Here is a 6,494-nt window from a genome sequence, read left to right on the forward strand (position 1 = left end):
TGAGAGAAGGGTAATTGGCTGTGGGCAGCCACACCATGGCCGATCGTTCGGTGCACGTTCAGCAGCCCTTGGCTACCGTCGATCGTCGCGTTTACCCGAATCCTCTACGATATCATCGTATCAACGTACACGTATAGAAACACGTATCTGTGTATACATGTATATATATATATATATATATATATATGCGTGTGTATGGTAGATGTGTTTTAGACGCGCGTGTAACCACCATCACGCTAGGTAATTGTTGGAAAATACGGAGTTTCTACGACACCTTGGACGGGTCCAAGCCACGTTCAATGTTTCGTGAAGCAGAGCTAATTGGCTTGCAAATTGTATCCTAGGTTCTCGATACTATCGATTTCTCTAGATTGAGATTAGGATAAACCTTTTTGAACACAATCTCACCTAGTCTTGTTTTCTTTACTAATAATTGGTTATAAATGTTGTAATCTCTGAGAATTCTCTATCATGATTTATTTAAATTATTTATTTGAAACAATCGTATGTTCAATACGAATCGATAGAGAGAGATAGAGATGTTAATTTATGTTAGATTAGAATGCATGCATACGGAGGAGATAGTAGAGAGTAAGAGCCCCCACTCCCACCCCCACCCCCAACCCCAACCCCTTCAAAGTTCGGCTTATCGACTAAATCAAAATCGCGTTTCACTTGACGCGCATGTGATTCCATTAAAATATACGTCGTACACGTTGTAAGGCGATAATAGACTTTTCGCATGATCCACGATTAATCGGATTAATGAGGGAACGGTAATTGGCTGCGGCGAGTTCGTACTGCAAGCACTCGCCACATTTCCAGCCCTCGACCGCACCCCCTTATAAACTGGCATACACGGTCTAATTTTAGTAGTAGTAGTAAATACAAACGCATACAACTCTATACATTGCAAATCTGTATTAGTAAGATGTATATATATATATGTGTGTGTGTGGGTGTGTATGTGTGTGCATGAACTCGGACGATCAGCTATTAATTCATTGTGGAACGTCAATAATCGCAAGATTGCAAGTACGATGATGATGATGATGATGATTCCCCCCCCTTTTCGTTATTCTCCAAGAGTTTCTCATCAAATTTATCTCGAACGTTTAATTAATATCAAAGAAGGACAAAAGGATAAAATAATATGTCAGAATGCATCTCTGAATATGTTAGATTCCAAATTTAGAAGTACTAAAATAGGGTGGAAACAGATGCGGTAACACTCGTACACCGTAAAATTGATTCGTAACATTAGCCCGATTTCGCTCATGAAAGTAAAGAAGAAAGAAGAAGGGGTGGGTTTTTGGGGTTTCAACGTTAAGACGATAATAGAATTTTCATGTAATCCTTAGTAATTCCCTCGCGGTCTCTCAGTAACCCACGACGATGGTGGGGGTTCCCTTGGGTAGTTTACCGACGACCCACCCTCTCACACCCCCCTCGATGAATGAATTTCTATATGTATATGTCGTACGTACCAAATGCCTAGTTCCTAAGGCACTCCTTCCATTCGTTTTACCTTTAAATCCCCTCGAGGGTTAATTGGCCGATGTTTTGACGCGCGAGTCAGCCGCAAAAGGGTTTTTACGGTCAACCGCAACGTTTTTTCTCCTCTCACGATGTGTGTTATTTCACTTTAAAAATGTGAGAATAAAAATTATTAAAATTCACATCATTTTAACAAAAACAATTCTTTGATTCGTTAGTCGTAACTTTTTAAATACCTCTGTCGAAATTTATCTTCCTTTCGATGAAAAATATCGAATACCGCGACGAAGTGCGAAAGAATTAAAAAAAAATAAAAAATATCTCAGATAACGAGACTATAAGATCGATCTTTGAATTTTAACGTCGTTGAAAGTTCTTGTCGAGGTTGCTACTCTACTCTACTACTACTACTACCACTACCACTACTGCAATTACCATCTTCGTGTATATTATAAAGGTTGGTAGAAAAAGGAATGAAAAGTTCGTACTTTAAGAATCTTTACGAAGTTTCTACCTCGTTCACTTCCTCCTCGACCAACGTTCTTTGATGAATTTCTTCCAGTCGATGGCGATGGCCTAAAAAGTCTTGAAGAACGCTTATTTATCATGGCGTCTTGTCCAAGCAAAAAGACAAAAATATATAATATGTTAAAACAAAAAGAAAACGTGATATTCGTATAATCAAATCTTCTATGATATTTTTCATCGTCATCGTGAAAAACCTTTTATCGTTGATCACACCCCTTCACCTCCTTGATCCGCGAAAACAACTACCTTCTTTTACCACCCCCTACCCCAAATTTTCTCTCCCTTATTCGACAATCGCTTCGCACGTGCTCGTAGCAGCTGAGACTGCGAGTTTCGATAGAGAAAAAGTGAGTGACGAGTAAGGACTACTCTACGAAAACTCGACTCCTCGTATCGTTCTTATAATGTTTTTCCAGAATGGATGGGGCTATCCAGTGGGCGCGGTGAGGAAGGTTGGTAGCGCCGCTGGTGGTTCCATGGGGTTTCGTCGTCATGGCAACTCCGTAGCGCCATTAACCGGCTACAGGGATATTCTCCCAGCGAGGGTTTCCACTAGAATACGGTCGTTTTCCCTCTCTCTGTTTCTCTCAATTCTCCATTTCTCTTTTTCTTTCCTTTTTAGGTAGCAACGTAGGGTCCGAATCCTGTAGGAGTTTCGCGAAAGAGAGGGAAAGGGAGCTAGGGAAAAACCCATAAAAATAAATAACTCGCGAGCCTACGACGAGTATAAAGGTGATACGCGAGCAACGTTCCCTCCCTTTTTTTCTTCTTCTTCTTCTTCTTATTTTCGTCGTGACCGACTGTTGCGTTGTTTTCTGACTCACGAAAAGGCAGAGGAAAAAAAAAAGAAATGAGAGAGAAAGGTAGTATAAAAGTTATAAGAGTTTAGCGTGACTGACTCAAGGGTAATATCAGCTTAGTGGTATAAGGGAAAAAAAATGCATAAAATGATAAAATGAATGTTGCAACAGGAGGAAACTCAGTTGGATTAGGTTGCTTACCTTGCACGTGTTTTGTCAAAAATAAAAAGAAAGAAATAAATAATAATTTTCGGCGTATACTTTTTTTGATAAACCTTAGTAAAAAGTGTTAATCCTTTGACCATTGTCTCATCAATGGATTGTTGTTGTTTTGGTTACGCCTAGTCGTTTTATTTGAGGAAGTTGTGCTGACCTAGACGATTCATCTTGTTGTACGAGGGTGGTGGACAACACACGCTAGGGCAGTTGGGTTAGAAGAATAATGGAAAAATCAATGAAACGATTAGAAAAGTTTGTTCTTTTCTTTTTTCTTTAGTAAATGAAACGACGTGAGGATTGAAGGGAGAAAAGAAGAAACGTTAAATAGGTCGATGCACGATGAATCTTCCTGCAATAGTCCCCATTTCTAGTGCCAACAGTTATCCCGAATATCTGATTTTATCTGAAAGATAATCTGACCATGCATAAATCCTGTTATCCTTTCTGTTCTATTTTCTTTTCTATCGTAATGGTCGATAGTAAGCCAACAACACTCTAGGAAACAAATTAAATAGCTTTTCGAATGAGTCCCCATGAACAACTCACTCTCTTCGTTTCTGTCATCTACTCGTTTTCTATTTATATCTATATCTATATCTTATCCTATATTTCATTCCCTCGTTATACATACTCTATTGTACATAGAAATATACATATACATATACATATATATATATACATGAATGCGATTCAACTTATGACGTGTTTCGATTCGTGTGCAAACTTAACGTAGCAGAACCCCTGCATGTGCACACTGTCCCGTTACTTTCTACCTACGTACATCTTCTACCCGAGAATAGACAGGATAGAAAATTTATTTCCTTCCTTCCGAATGGATTGGAAGATAGAAATCGAGGGATGCATTCGCATTTCTCGTACGAGAAAACGGGATTTCGAAACGTCTTTGCTCGGTACCTCGATAAAACGGATGTATACATATGTGTATATATATGTATATATATATGTGTGTGTGTAAAATACGTGAGACACCCCGTTATTCATCTTCTTTCTCTTATTTCATTGGGTGACTCGAAGAAACGTCATTTCTCCTTTTCTATCTTTTTTTTTTCTTCTTCCTCTTCTTCCTTTTCTCTCTTTCCTTTTCCAAAGAATTCTCAGGACGTGAATTTTATTACGTCGCAGGTATCTATCGTTTCACGCGTGTATAAAACGTTCAACCGATTTTCAACCGATCGAGAGCTCTTTTACATACTGGAAATATTTGCTTTTTTTTTTCAAACAGTTGCGAACTTTCAATTTGATTCCAGTTATATTTTTTTTTTTATTATTTCACTTCATCTTTTAATTCTGCAATTATTATTATCATCTCGTGATTCATTATATAAATTAAATTTCGAAATATAGGTATTATAAGGACCATGGGTTCTATTCGGATTTAACGATCCAAGAATTTTGGATGAATTAATCGAGCGATTATCGTGACCTTTCGTAAGTACTATCGAAACGTGTCTACCCTCCCTCAATTATATATATACTCAACTATATATATATACTCGAGTATACCTTTTGTGATTTCATCAAAACGAAGGAAGGAACGAACATCCTGAATTCGAGATATTATTAAAGATCATTAAGAAACGTTTTAATCGTTGAAAATTATAATCCATCATAACTTGAACGCGATATTAATTTCTATGATAAATATTAGATTGTTAAAGTTTGAAACAATTATGTGAATTAGATCGTTAGTAAAATGAATTTTGGAGGAATACTATAATAATATTAAAGAGATAATTAAAGTGACATCTGTCTCTCTGTCATTGGATGAGAAAATTTGGTATAAACCGAACACCTGTTTGATCGAGTAGAGAAACGTGTGGAAGCCAAGGTAAATGCAAGACCCTGTGTTCGATCGTCTCCTTGCTCGATAAGGTGTACAAAGTTAACGTAGGATCAGCTGGCTTAACCTTCCATTAGCGGGGGAGGGTTGAACTCGACGAGCCGAGCACGCTAAATCTCGGATTAAGCGGAACTACCTACCCAACCCTCTCCTATATATGTCCAGAATCACGTATCCTTGGATTCATGTGTGTGTGTGAGTATAAAGAGAAATAGAAAGAGACAAGGAAACAAAAAATAAGGGCGAGAAGGAAAGAGAGAAAGACATATCGACTTCGCGTGTCCTTATTTCAAACATCTCAGTTACGAGATCTCGAGCTTTACGAAAACTCACTGCAGTGAAGAACGTTTTAAAGTTTCGAGCCAGCCAAGTTCTTCTACGCGTTCTATCTCCCTTTTCTTAGCACTTATTGGCTTTCCTTTCATCCGAAAATAGTAAAGCACGTTTCTTCGAAGTTTCTTCTTCATACTTTAGCTATCCCAACCCTATAAGTCATTTTCTTTTCTCTTTCTTTTTTTTTTTTTTTTTTTTTTTAAAGAATATATAGTCGACAAAAATTGCACGTAAACGTCACGATGATCGTATTATTCAAATAAATTGTCCCATATTGAGATTATTTTGTAATATCATCATTTTTTGATAGTATTATCTATTGTATTCTTATATATAATAATAACAAAATATATATTATTATATATTATCGTTTTATAAAATGATTAATTTTTAGTTAAACGACTAAAAATCCTGACATTTTTGGGGGTTTTTTTCTCGATTGCAAAACTTTCCTAATTCACTTTATTTCCTTTAAAAAGCTTTTCTTGTATTTTATTGATGACGTATACGCTCTGTCAGCACTGATCGATAAAGCTTTCAATTTTTCAAGCGACTTTTTCTAAATCAAATCCATTTCTATACTAACCCATAACCATGATACGCGTAAATGTTCAAATTCGATAGAACAACACGCGACTAACGGGTAACATTTGTTTCGTAAAATATAGTAAAAGGTAAAAAAAAGAACTACGAGCATTGTTTAAAAATATTTAACTTAAATTCGATTAAAGTGTATTTTTTATTTTTTACTTTAATCTTTTTTATCTTACAATTAAATAAAATGAAATAAAATTCATTTGCTTATATATTTGATAGGATACAAATTTCGAACAATTCAAATTTACGAATGAAATTGTAATAATAATGAAACATAAAAAAATTAAGGTGCGTAATATTATTATCATCATCATTATCATCCCTTTCTCTAATTATTAGAAACACGTATTTCGTAATAAAATGAGATCTATGAAAGAAAGAAATAAAAGAAAGGGAGAGAAGTTAAGGAGAGGGTATATAAAGTCCTTGATTAAAATGAAATTACATAGGAACGTCAAGTTGGTAAGGCAAAATAATCGATTGAAGGCCTAGCTAGAGCAATTACCTAATTATGTTCTCCTTCTCTTCTTCTTCTTCTTCTTCTTATTCTTATTCTTCTTCTTCTTCTTTCCGTTCGCGCCTCTTCGAAGAAAGCTGATCTAATTATCGTTTTACGGAGGCCATTCTCTCCCACCCACCCTTAGGGGGTTTTGGAACCG

The sequence above is a fragment of the Polistes dominula genome, unplaced genomic scaffold (assembly GCF_049000335.1).
Source record: "Polistes dominula isolate Pdom_NZ unplaced genomic scaffold, Pdom_raw_medaka contig_23, whole genome shotgun sequence".
Classification (NCBI taxonomy): domain Eukaryota; kingdom Metazoa; phylum Arthropoda; class Insecta; order Hymenoptera; family Vespidae; genus Polistes; species Polistes dominula.